General features: G+C 37.7%; 1 long non-coding RNA gene across 1 annotated transcript; it reads right to left on the bottom strand.

The window, feature by feature from the left end:
* Nucleotides 1–4,866: 4,866 nt before the first annotated feature.
* On the bottom strand, nucleotides 4,867–14,216 carry LOC135161463 (uncharacterized). The gene is made up of 3 exons (XR_010298780.1): nucleotides 13,860–14,216; nucleotides 5,812–5,916; nucleotides 4,867–5,583 (listed from the first exon to the last, which is right to left on the bottom strand). It is a non-coding gene; the product is annotated as an uncharacterized LOC135161463 (long non-coding RNA).
* Nucleotides 14,217–14,403: the final 187 nt, after the last annotated feature.

Raw genomic sequence — 14,403 nt, 5'->3', positions numbered from 1 at the left:
CCTCAATGTTCTAAGTGTCACCATTTCACAATAATATTGTTAGTCTTGAGTTTGTTTGATGAATCAGTGAATTTGGGGAAATAGTTTGTACTAGTTAGTTATAGAATAGTTAGAAATTGACGAAGCAGAGTTATGTTGAAGATGCTAAATGTAAAGTGAATCGACAAAGAGTGAACAAACAAAAAATGCTACAAGTTTACTGAATTATTAAAATTATGATATTTTATTTGAAATTTTTTCGTCATCTATAAGAGGCTGAGTGCATATGTCAATATTTAACGTTTCAATGATACTTCATCTATTCATAGTAGATAACAAAATGGTGTGAAAATCAATTCTTTATCGATTTTACCGTTATCGAAATTCCATATACTTAGTATAAGTATATACATTACACTTAAATCAAGTACAAAGTATAAAGTATACTTGATTTAAGTATATTTGTTCCCGAAAATTAATACAAATATTAATTTTACGTAAAACTACACGAATTTTCCGTAAAAATTAGGAACTGGTCACATAATCCCGATGCGAGAATTATTTCCTGGTAATTCTTATAGAAATTTAAGAGAATAATTCTGGATCTGACAGTTATCTAAACATTGGAGAACAATTACCCAATCGCTCATTAAAATTTCCTCACAGCTCAATAAATATTATTTAAGAGAGTGCATAATTTTTCATGTTTCATTCATAAAAATGATTTCACTGTCCAAAAAAAATTATCCGCTCGATAAAATTTGTTAACTGATCGGTAAAAAATGTGTCGACGTACGTCCAATATTTATTAAACCATCAGATAAATTATCCCGAGCGTTAGATAATTGTCTCCTAAACAACCTAATTCCAGTCCAACTACAACATTGGTAATCGTACGGTAATTTTACTGTTCAGGAAAAAGCTCATATCGTACGATATCATCCACTAATTTCCATCAAAAAATTTCTTCCCACTAACAGAACTCGATTTTATCAAATTTAAGAACTTCCGATGAATTATTAACTAATTAACTAATATTTAATTTAATATTTCATGAATTTAGCAACTAATTGACGAAAAATCTGGGGCATGAAAATCTTCCCCAGGAAGTGAATCCCGATGAAAGGAAAAAAATTGTGTACTAGAAAAAAAAAACGATACCAGACAACGATGGGGAGTGAGTGGAGAGGGGGGAGACTCATTATAGCAACATGCGGTAAGTATCCTCGTGCTTAAGTCGTGCCGACACAGGGGAGGGGTAAGGCGGCGTAGGACAGAGGGATACGGGAATGTAAAAAGAGGCCGGGGGGTTAACATCCCTTATTTTCGCGGCGCGTCTCGTTGCACGGCTCGGTGCATCCCAATGCCTCACTCCTCTCCCCCTCGCCCCTCACATCCCACCACCCCTCTTGGCCGCGGAACGCTCCTGTAGTTTTCTATGTGATCCAGGTGGTTGCATCCCTTAAAAATCGGGCCGTCAAAAAGCAAGACAGACCACTGGTGGATCCTCGATGTTTTTAGGCACCAGGGCGAGGAGGAAGGGGAGAGGGGAGGGGTGATACCCCAGCTGCGGTACTTATGTCTATAAAATATACCTCCCATCATGAACCCATCTATCTCTTTTCACGTTTTTTTGCTTTTAATAGAGTTGTCTTGTTCAAGGGGTGATTATGGCACCTTTTGGAATAATATTTTCGCTTATCTGGGTAGGTTCAATTTATTCGAACATGAATGAATTAATTTTGGGGACATGAAATAGTTTAGAGGATTTTCTGGTGAAAGTACTCAGGGCGAAGGGTGGGTTTATCGCGATTTGGGTTTTCAAAGTCTCGTTTTTCTGATAAAACTGGACTTAAAAAGGGGGTGAGTGGCATTTTGTGCTTTGGAAGTCTAATTTTTATTCAACATTTATTTTCGTGGGGTAGTTTTGAGTTTGCCTCGGTCGGGAGTGGGGAAGGGTTTGTCATTGGAGTCAAAAATTTGAAAATCACTGCGGAAAAATATCGGAACTCCGATATAGCTTACACTGAGAAAAAAATATGACTTTGGCAATCATTTTTGCTTTGGATAAACAAATGTCCAAAATTTCTAGTTCAAAACCTGCTTTAAATTCTTGTTAGAGAAATATTTAATTGGCAAAATTGTATTTTTTTCTCTCAGTGTAAACAGCAGCCCTGGTAGAGCATGAGGAGTCGCCGACAACAAAACAGTTGATCGTACCACCAAAATTCGCCCAAGGGTCAGCTCAGAAACGGTTAGAAACTAGGTAAACAATCTTGGATGAAGATTAATTTGACAATGTCGCCAAGATTCTCCCCAGAATGGCTACGAGACTCGCCCATGGGATTTTCTACTCGCGTGTCAGGTCGGTCCTCGCCTTCGGCGCGGATGGCAATGCCACGCGATTGAAAATCCTCAGTCGTCCTCAAATGATCTTTCTATTACCAAATTTCTGAATTTCTTATTTTCAAATCAGTTTAATCAAATTAATTAAATTCTTCATTTTAAATTCACTAATGGAACGATAAAATCAGTTGAGGGCATTTTTCTCAGCCCCAATAACCGATCAATCTCCTGAATCCGGTTCAGATACCCTGAGTTAGGATCAGAAATCGATCCGACGATCGGACCGTAGTCAGGTTTCACCCGATCAGGTCAATCCTCATCAAAATCCCGGAGAGAAATATTCCGCAAAAATTACATTCCCTAAAATTCACGAGACACTATCGTAATTTTTCACACACAATGCAGATAAAATTCTGGAACTTTCTCCATATTTATTTGTCATATTGTGTTTTGTTAATTATTTTAATTAATTTCTTTTGAAAATATCCATTGATAAAAGTATAAATGCCATGAAAATGTCGGATAAAAAATCCGTGAGCCCCCGAAGAGGGAAAATCCCATGGGGGTTGGTGATGTAGGCATAAAGCCCAAAGTGGGGCTGGATATGTGAAAGTATGCGACCACTCGTTGCGATGGACATCGGAGAAAGGCTGTGGGCGCTTCCCTTTTATCCCCACCACTTTTTCTACCCTGATTTTTTTTGTGGGGAGAGCGGTGTATACTGCGGCTTTTTACAGACAGTGAAGATATGTATACTGTGAGAAAAATCTTCCCATTGAGACTATTGAGTTGAGAGGGGCGGCTCTTTTTACACGATTTTTTTCCAACTTCAGGGTAGTTTTTAGAAGTATTTACGCCTTTTCTGTTTGGCACTGCTATTCAGTAAAATTTCCGAATTCTCAACGATGTGAAGACGAGAATCGCTTGATTCATTCACATTTACAATTTAATATGAATATTCCGGTTTAAATTACCCGATACGGATTGAATTTTCAATGAAATACGCAATTTCATGATTTTTCTTCCGCTCAAGTTGCGGTCAATCCCATATTGAGAGGGAATAAATTTTTAGCGAGTCCATCTGTGCGTCATAATATCCTCCGGGCATAAAATTTAGTATCAGCGATTACAATTCATAATTTATTGCTTGATTTTATTATCATCATCCCGATAGGAAATATAATTCAACCAAAATGGCTTTTCTCATACACGGAGAGGAGAATCAGTGAATTTTTATAGTGTGATTCCGACAAAAATTTCTATACTAGCCTCGTAAAAATTCAAAATCGAATGAGCGACGAGGAGATGAACGCTAAAGGGTTGATGGAACAGATCCGATGACGAAGTCCAACGTCGGCAATAACCGGATATATTCGGCGCTGGTCGTTAACCAATCGCAATGAGGTAACGCCATAACCTAATCTAGTTGAGATTTTTTTTAAAAAGTTCTACAAATTTTTCATTTAAACTCAAATAAAAAATGATAGAGCTTCAAATTTTATAATATTGTTTCGTAAATTTTACGCAGTCACATATCATTAATTACAAAATGTACTACAAAACTTATGATATTGATAAGATTTTTTTTTGTATAAATAAAACACATTACAGTACTCTAGCATTTTGATGAATCGACTTTTTGCGCCACATCTCCGAATCTAAGAGAGATAGCGAATTTTTTGTCATTATCTTTATTATAGTCCTCAACTCGCTCCACAAAAAATATTGTAATAAGTGTCATAAGTGACTCATCTCGCTTTGCCACGTCGCAACTGAAATAATTCAGACTAATTCCAAATGTTAATAATTATTATCGAACGGTTATTTGTTGAATTATAATTTTCTCGTTCAACATGACTCTCATTCTTGCACTTGCATTTGGTTCACCTGACAGTGACTGCGACCTTTCAGTTTATTTTCAGGGAAAACTAGAGCGAAAGTTTACGCTTCTGTTCCATTTTTCCATGAAATTGATAATTTTGAAGATGCCAAGAGATGATCTGATATTACAGTTCCATTACAATACGATACAAATATTCAGAATTTTCCGAAGAAAAACTCAAATAAAATTTTTTAACAGTCCAACAGCAACATCTCTCTTTCTCTTTCTCTTAAAGCAGTAAATTACTGGTCATTGGGGATTGCTACGACAACTATCACATCTTTACTATCGCGTCATGATCATCAGCAAATAGATCGAGCAACTGTCAACCTCTTCAGATGATCTTTAAATGAATAAATCAGTGACAAAAGTCACTAAATTGTGCGGAATCAGGGAATCATACGAAAACTGACGGCGACACAATTTAACAAATTAAAAATCCGATAAAATCACTTGAAAAAAACATTTTATTTGATTTAATAAAGTGAAATGACTAAGCAATGGAACAAGAGTGATACACATTGAGGGAAAACTATAATTCTGCCAATCAAATATTTTTCGGACAACAAGTTAAATCCAGTTTATATGTTTAAATATGTTTAACAAACTTATATTTGTTGCTCGATTCAAGGAGATGGTACACAAAATTGCTCAGAAAGTAATTATTGTATTATTAATTTATTTGAAAAAAGGACAATATTATATCCAATACAAGAGCAGTATTTTCATTGTTTATAAAAATGGTAGAATTTGTCAATTTATTCAGGTCACATAATAGAGCGGTGTCCTGTATCACATTACCATATTTTTTCGCATTGCGGAAATTAAAAAAACATTTAAAAAATCAGGTTAAACGACGTGCAGAATCAAACGTCTATTAAGATTGAAAGGCGCCGCGCGTGCGGCCGTAGACGGATCACAGGACACGCCGATCTTCTCGGATGTTTTCAATTACACGGCTTCTCTTTTTTTTCTCTTTTCCCCTCCATTTTTTTTTTCATTCCCTTTTAACTCCGGTGTCTGATTACACCGAGATGTCGGGTTTGTGGATTTTCAAAGTTTATAAATGTGTACGGATATCTCTCATCGAGATTTAATTATTTTCACTGCGCCGTGAATCTTTGAATGAAATAACAATACAAATTTGTGAAAACAATAACGCGTCTTTTCATTTGAAATATATGCATGTGTGTCTCAGTTGTGAGAAAATCTAGTAAAATTCGGGGAGAATTTATCAAACTTTTTGGGGATTTCGAGGCAATTTTCACAGAAATCGGGGAAAAATTCATATTTAAGCCGATGAAATATCTAGTTTCAGCACTGGAATTTTTTCCTGGCTACCACTTTGCATTTTCCATTCTCTCCTTGCACATGTTCTGCAACAATTTTCAGAAGAATATTATAAATTCTATTAAATAAATAAGGTAAATAATTAAATTGCTAGTAAACAACGAAATGTGAAGTGCCGAAATCCTTTTTTTTTTATCAAATTGGGGAGCAAATAAGTAAGAAATATTATTATTCAATTCACGACACTTCTTCCCTGACTCCAAATTTGAAATTAAGAAGGAATATTTTTCCTGGATCAAGCAGTACCGACATACCTTCCGCTATTAACATACCACCAGAAGACTGACTGTACACAAGTCCTCCTAAATAGCCAGTGAAACAACAAAATTCTCTCACTGCAGTTCTAGACAGCTTTTTCCCTGAAAATAAAGCGAAGTGGTTTGAATATGGCCCAAGTAATATTTACGGTTGAAACAGTAAATGATGTGTCAGCACACGAAGCAAATGTATCGATGTATTTAGAGTCGACTGTTGCAGAACTACCATGAAGCAAACTGACACAGTAAATTTAAATCATTTCAGAAATTGAAACTTGAATGCAACTTCATGGGAGCCTTCTTTGGGTGAGTCAAACTAGGCCCACTGGAAAAAATTCTGAGTGACTTTAGTGTACATGTCGAGGAAGTTTGTTTGTTTCCTTTGACAGTCCTCGAAAATTATACTACGTCCTGGCTCTAATCCCCTACATGAATTTTAACAGCCGTTGGATGAATTTTTCAAGGACCTGCCGAACGCTTTATTGAGCTACGTCCGTTCAAATTTTGTTGCATTATTGTTGCTCCGGAAGTTATTTCAAATTGGCATGTCATTTGTTATTATTCACTAATAATTCAAAGTCAGAAAGTGAAACATTAAGATGCAACGCGCGATAATTATCGGACTTGTCAGTGAAAATGACATCCAGCGTAACTATTTGTATACAGAATACTAATTTTTAACTGATGTTCAATAATTATACGCTGTGGTACAACATGTCAGATAAATCCTCTTCATTAGGTCGTCATTTTTAATGCATTCGTCCCATACCATTAGTCAGTGATGATTCAAAGTATATAAATCGAATATTCTGTAGCAATATGTGAGAATTAGTGGACATGTTGAAGAAATTAAGAGTCTCCATCATTTTTTGTGTAGAACATACTATATTTGCAGTGACCTTCTCAAATTATGCCCTTCAATATACAAAAATTAGGGGACATTGCCATCAGTTTAGATTTAAAGACAAAGAAAATCAAATTGGAAGGTATGTGTACGATAAATATGTGTGGGAATTAATTTTTTATAGTGATGTACGATTTTTCCGTTCACGCGTGTATTTAGCCAACGATACATCCCGATAGTTACATTGCATATGCTGGGAAGAGACCGACTTGCAGCAAGCTGTCATGTACTATTCTGACAAGACCTACCTACCCAGAATATTCAACCTTGCGAACCCAACTCATATTTCTGCCTGCGTCGAAGCCCTCACGTTCGACTCCTGAATTTCCAGTCATGAAAAATTATGCTCAGTCATTGACTAAATATAGATGACATGGTAAATTGGCAGGTATTACAACCACTTCATTTTGAGAATGTAATCAATTTTCCCATTCATTAAGTTTCACGAAGTCGTGAACCCAAAAAGGTGAACTTATGAAAATAACTTTGAGCAAAAGGCGTATTCTATCCAAATGTATCGAAAAAATTAGTGAGTCCAAAAAAATCGAAATCCGGTTACATACAAATGACAATGTCATTGCATCCTTGTCGGCCCGATCAAATACGATTCGTATGAATTACTAGCACCCGAAGGGGCTACGCCCCTACTCGGGCGGTTCGCCAACCACCTAATAACGACCATATGACCCCCAAATGATCCCCATATGACCCGTATTTCGATTCTTATTATGACACTATGATACTAATATATTCCATCCCTACTAGCCCTTAGCATATAATTGCCCTTGGGCCTTTATCTTGGGATCATTAAACTAATTTAAACATTTATCCTAACCACTAACTCAAATCTTTATTCTAGACCTTTGTTATAACCCATGTAGCCCTTATTTCACCCTTCGTTATCCTATGACGTGACGATCGTGCCCTAATACCTTAGAAATCACCAACAGACCAATCCACATGGAATTCGCCAACTTGGCGGATGCCGCCAATATATCGTTCACCATCGGCTTGACGAGTTTCGATTCATCGATAGTATGTTCGTATCATTTATTTGGTTCCCATGAGGACCTAATAGATACTGGATCCAGGCAGCACATGCTCTTATGTCATCTAGGGAGTCATTCGCCGCGTTCGCGCGATTTTGTAGAGAGAGGATGTACCTGAAGTGTGAACCTGTCTTCGTGGTCATCGGGAATGGCGACCTCGTTGAAGAGAGAGAGTATGAATGGGGCCAACCAACCCCCGTTGTCGGACACGGGGGTCTCGGGGCAGGGACTTAGTCAACTTCTCCAGGTGATCTTGTCCTGGTCGGTGGTATGAATGAGAATTAGCTTCACTCCCTGCTGAGGTCTGGGGGGCCGTTGCGGGAGGTGCTGCGGTCGACCTTGGAGTGTTCCCAGAAAGTGAATTCCGACGACGATAATCTTAAATGATTGTTTTCGTAATTATGAACTGACTGGGCGTCATCATCGATTGCGCAGCCGGAAGTTGGTTGTAGCAATCAGCAAAGTTGACTTCGGTATTGTACCGAGCAATGATCGAATTCGATTATCCCCCAGGGGAATTTTAATCACCAGAAGTCGACCTGAGTTTGACTATTACGGAGCGATAAATCTTGAAAAACGCAGGTCAATTGATTTGTTAACTATAAATCAATCCCTCTATCACTGCTGCTTCGGTATAAATACATTGAACGCGCCTTTAGCGAATAAAGAGATTAAAAAACGACAAGGATCGAGCAAAAAATGTCGACGACAGGGATAGAACGGCAAAAAGGTGGAACGAATGGAATCGTTGATGATGGATAAGCATCGAGTGAGATGGATGGGCGTGACTGGAGCCCCAGTCGTTGAGTGAGAGAGTGTATAACGTGGACGCGTGACCAGGCGATTCCAATGGGAACACACGTGTCATATGACACGCATATAATATTTATTTATCTCCCCTCAGTGTATTGCGCAACATTCAGAAGTCTCCGACCTTTTCACGCACGGTGGTCCTTCCAGACGCTGGGATATTGTAACGTATAAAAACACCGATCGAGGGAAGATACGAGAATGTGTCAGTCTGAATTTAAAGGCTGTAATGGATAATGTTTTCAAATAAATTGAGATTGAAATCAGCAAATTAATTGATGAGATTTCTAATAAATTGAAAATATCATCAGAATATGAACCGGAAATTCTTATTATTATAAATTTCTCTCATGAAGGATTTCTTCTTGGAATTTTGTCGAAAAGAAATATTTGAAGAAGAAATTATTGCGCGGAAATTATGACCCGGGAATATTTACGCAGGAAATAAATCGGGAAAATTTGAATGAGAATTGATTAGAAGGGGAATTTTTCATCTTTAATTGAATTTTAAATTTTTAATGCCGTCTGATCTTCTGCCAAATTACTAATGTTCGACCGGAGTTTCCTCATCGACCCAGTGAACTCAGTGGCTGCGAAATGGAGCGAGTGATATCGGAACAAACTTTTCGAGAGGATAGACTCGTGTCACGCGTGTAAAACTCGACCTGACGAAAAAAAAACAATCCACTGTGTCATTTTTGTTTCACCGTGGCAATTCGAGTTTTCGGTCAATGGAATGTAAAACTGGATTGGCTGATACTCAACCAGAACGAGAGAACTGATCGAATTCTGCGATCGTTCAAACACGTCCTGAAATGAATAAAGTCAATGGGGAGAGATAATAGAAGTGATATGTGCACATGAGGAGGAAATATATTTGAAGGATTTTGTAATTGTTTGAAGTGGCTGCTTGGGCTCTAAAATTTATTGGTTATATTCTAACAATAGGAATACAGGAAGAGAAATTTTTGGCAAAAATTACTGTATCGTTCTGTGAAAGTCCATCGTTCCTTCATTTCCGTCTACAAATTTCACGGAAATTAATATATTATGATTTGGGGATGTCAGGCTGAGTATTGTGGCCGCCCTGGTATGAATTACCAAGCATTGACAACAGGGCCAAGTTTGGTTGATTCTAAACTGCCAAGTCTGGCATGTCGCAGCATGAGTCTGCCTTCAACCGACGGTGATGGCAATATAGGGCCAACGCTATTTTCATAGATTACCCCGAAGCCTAGTAGTGAGCCTAGTTCATAGTCTGATTCGTTCTGGCTTCAACCAATGGTCATACCAATGGAGTCATAAAATTATGGAAAATTTATTGAAGTCGATTATTTTTTAATTTTATTTAAAAAATCAACCATTCTTTTACGTTCTTAGTTAATTAATTTCAAGTTGATTAATCAAATAGACATCACCTACGCCACTTAACGTCTGCATCCGAAGATTTTTATAACAATGTTATAAATGAAAAATGAAATAAGTATGTGTTAATTTTGATTTCCAGTCTATTTAATTTCAAGACCTGGTTGACACCAGGCTGTGGTTTACATTAGTTTGGATCACGCCTGCTTTATGGTGGGCCTCACCCTTGGACCAAGCTAAACTCGCCAAGCTTGTTCCAATGTTTCACTCCCAGCATATCCCGCGCTAGTTCGAAACTATGACGTCAGGCGAAAAACAGGTTCGGCTGGCCTCGGTGCAAGCCTGCTCCAGGCTTGGTTCATGCTGTATTCAATTTTCAATTTGTACCTCAGATGATTAATTTCCGTTCTAGGTTAAGTAAATATTCTAGTCCAGTACCTTCTATTCATACAATAACGAGAAACTCCAGAAACAAATGGTAAATTCTATCCAACTGATGCGGTAATTTTTACTCTACCGATACAGTAATTTTCGGTTTTATCGGGATAATAGCTTCTTTAACTAATGGAAATGGGTCAAGAAATAATTATAATATAAAAACGCAGTGAAATGAACTTTACTTTTTTTTTATTATTAATATGGCACGAGGAAGTGACGTCTGTACTCTACGGTCTGCTGAAGCAGACTACGTACCGGTCACTAAGGCCAAAAGAATATCGTCATCTATCGACAAAGAACTCTCAGTTCTTTCTCGTCATTGTTTATGTTTGTATAAACTCTCTGGCTCTCTCCACGTCGATTCGTTTGTGGCACCAATAATATGGATTAAATCTGTTCTCAATAATAAGTCATATAATCCAATCTTAACCTCAAAGGTACGGACTCTAATATTCAATAAAAACTATGATTTCTTTGCGCAGTTCCTGAGGGAAATATTGTTTAAACAAATTTAACTCATTTTTTTCAAACCCTTTTGGAATTTGCATGGGAAATTCCTGAAAAAAAATGTGATACTCCAACTCAAATTGTTCTAGAGTCAGTTCTCGAATGGGTGAGCCAACTTGAGTTCCGTAATTTTTACTGGATATTTTTCTCCCCAGGGAAATTCCCAGTTTTTTTCATCGTGGTATATAGATTTTTAACTCCCTCTGTTCTACAACTCAGCTGAATCCTCCCTCTTTAAAAAATGAGAAAAAGGAAAAACCATTTAACCGTAGGATGCAAGCTCAACAACCATCCTCAATTCCCTCCAGGATATCCCACCCCGAGCGACTCGTAATTAAGTTCAACGCCTCTAGTTTGGCACGATGGTGGGTCTCCCTCAATTGTCACATGGAGCGCACCGAGTGAATGAGAAGAACGTGTGAGATGAACGTAAGAACTAGGTACACAGGTAATTGGAGCTTAATTGGAGCCACCTGTTCTCTCCTCTGTGCCCTGAAAAGGACTTCCTCTGAAGGGGAAAAAAATACTGGGGAGAAATGGAAAAAACGTTTAGTGACTGAGTCTCCAGAGTGACCCCAGATTAATTGTAAAAATAAGGAGATGAGAGAATATTTTCACCGTCTACCTCTCGCCTATAAATCACGCGAGAATTAAAACAGTTCTCGCTCTATGACATTCTGGTGAAAATTATTGGAACGGAGCACATTACTCATAAATTCATTTGTTCCCAAGTAACAGAGAGAAAACCAAGAGAAATGTACCGTAAAAATTGTAGCATGAGCCATGGAAAAAATGACATCCTTCGAGTGTAAACAGATTTAATACTCGTCAGGCAAATTTAATTTTTTCTGTTTTTTAGAAATTTATTTATTGTTATCGTAGCATTTCCGGTAACTTTTCTCAGAATAACGTGAAAAATTACACTCAAGTCAATGAAATTTCAAGCGGTTTTTATTGCTCTACTAGAATGAGAATTTTTCCCAGAAATTTATCTCTCGGAAGAGGTTCACAACAAATTACGTGACAAGTCCATAATTTGCATGCGAGGAATGGAGGTCCGATGAAAAGTAGCGAGTTACGTAATTTTTACCGAGCATTCTGCAATTTTTACTTCGGCCTCCGCCATTTTTATCAGACCTCTGTCGTTACTTAGGAATTACGGAACTTTTCCGTACGCTGAGAAACAAAATTTTCCTGCGAACTATATTATTTATTTATTTTCAACGGAATTTGTTTGGAAGTTCCTGCAAGAATTTGCAATTGGCCATCGCCGGAGGACCTGTAGCCAACAAAATTTATTTACTGATTATATTCTTTATTGACAAAACACCCAAGAAGAGAAAAATGCAACAAAAAATACATCACTATAATCAGGTAGTCATGGGCTGAAAAATTATTTCAGTCATTTTTACTATTTTAGTATTTGCTCTACTAATATTTACGGTACTGTCTGGTGTTTTCCCCAAACTCACAACTTACACAGTTTCAAGTAAAAAATCCCCAAAAAATCCAAAAGCTACTCAATTTCTCGTAGTTTTACGTGACGATAATTGCACTTTTTACGATTCTAAATACGTAACCTCAGTCGTGTTTACTCATCGTCGTGCGTTGTGGTGATGATCAACACATTAACAATAACAAACCTCTGACGTATCGCTAAGATCGTTTCCTGTCATGGCAGAGATCATGACGTCAAATGGCGGCTGAACAGAAAAACCGGTACAGTAAAATTGCCGGAACTGATGCGGACACTAAAACAACCAATTATTTTTTCCAAACATCCCCCGACTGGAGAAAAGTATTTATTTTTCCAAAATTATCCTTCTTCGATTGAGTCATTTCCAGATGAGCTTAATTAGCTTTTAATGATGACAATCTCATTGCTCTTGAGTCTGGACGTATTGCACAGAACTTTAAATGAAATTCGTTAATGATTTATCATTTGTTTAAATTTCAAGAGGGAAGAATTTTGAGAAATTTTCGAATTCTCATATTTGTTAAAGTAGTTCACTTCAGGTTATCACTAACATGATAATGTTCTAGAACAATCTACTTACGATAACTCTAACCTAATGAGTTTTACCGTAATGACTTTACTGTACGAATAAAAATAAACAAATATTTCTCTTTAGTAAATGAATATTTGGCAATAACAATATTTTTTCACCCCTCAGTTACATTTCAACCCTTAAATTTTACAGAACTTTTCCGTATTTTTCCAGTATTTTTTCGTACACTAGAGTCAACTAAATTTCCACGTACTTAGTAAATATTCTTGTCACAAGAATTTTTTTTTCTCCGTTTAATTTTTACTAAACCATTTCCCTTCATCCTGCCCTACGCCATCGTAAATTATAACATGTATTTTTGATTCACTGGCACAATACCCGTAATATTGAGTCTGTTAATTCTCCCGGAATAAAAAACCAATACAATGGCCCAGAGGTTTTATACGCGTCAGATCCAGGGAACCTGTGTTCTGCGGTAAACACAACACGCATATCCCAAAGACCCTTATTTCATATTCTTTATTCTTCATTCTCCATCCCCCTAGCCCCCCTACCCCCTATCTCTCTCCCCCACCCCTCCCGCCCCTCTTTTTCACACCGCACTTCCCATTCAACACGAAAGTGAGGACTACATCGTAACTTTACGCCGATTAAATTATTTGAAAAAAAAAAGTTTCGGTTATGAATTTACTGAAAGAAACGCACGTGCGGATGAGTCTCATTTGCGATTGTGAGCCGTAGGGAACCTTCAGATTCTACTCGACTATGAGTAATCGTGACAAAATATATTTAATTTTTGTTCATAAATTCTCAAACTCCACAAAATAACGCATGCAAAAATAATCTGTACTTCTGATTAATTTTCGAATTTCACGGCTTCAGTGGGAGTTCCCAATTACTGAATTAAATAGTTTGGTCTTAAAAAAACGAGACAAGCATTAAAATTTTTTATAAAAATCTTACCTAGACCTCATCGAATCACCCAAACAAAATAATTAATGGTAATTTCTAAAATTGTCACGTCAACTCAAAAATTTAGATAAAAACAATCACAAGTTATCGGGCGTCGGGTTGCGAATAGTTCACGAGTATCACAGGGTTAAAACTCAGTTTTCTCGCCGAATCGTCGGGTTTTGTGTATAACACGTAGTCAGTAGAATAGGGAAAGGGATAGAGGGTATATTCACGCCGTCGCACAGAAACCGGTAACAATGGCGTCAAGGGGAATTTACCGCCAACGAGAGCAATGGCACCGCCCACATTAACGTGTTCACCCCCACTCCTCCGCTCCGTTAAGCTCACGTTGCGCTGCTGTATCCCCACTCCTTGCGCTCCCCACTGGCCACGCCCATATTCGCTCACGAGCCGATTCGACTCACTCCACTGTCGACCCATCGTCTCTCCCACCACCACCAACTCCCCCCCATCCTTCAGACAGTGAGGCAGCAGAAGCGAGACAAACGCACTGAACAATCCAAAGGGGTGGAGAAAGGGAGCGACGGCGTCG

This window comes from Diachasmimorpha longicaudata, chromosome 1 (genome assembly GCF_034640455.1).
Source record: "Diachasmimorpha longicaudata isolate KC_UGA_2023 chromosome 1, iyDiaLong2, whole genome shotgun sequence".
Classification (NCBI taxonomy): Eukaryota; Metazoa; Arthropoda; class Insecta; order Hymenoptera; family Braconidae; genus Diachasmimorpha; species Diachasmimorpha longicaudata.
Note: the sequence above shows the minus strand (reverse complement) of the source record. Positions and strands in the feature narration are given on the sequence as shown.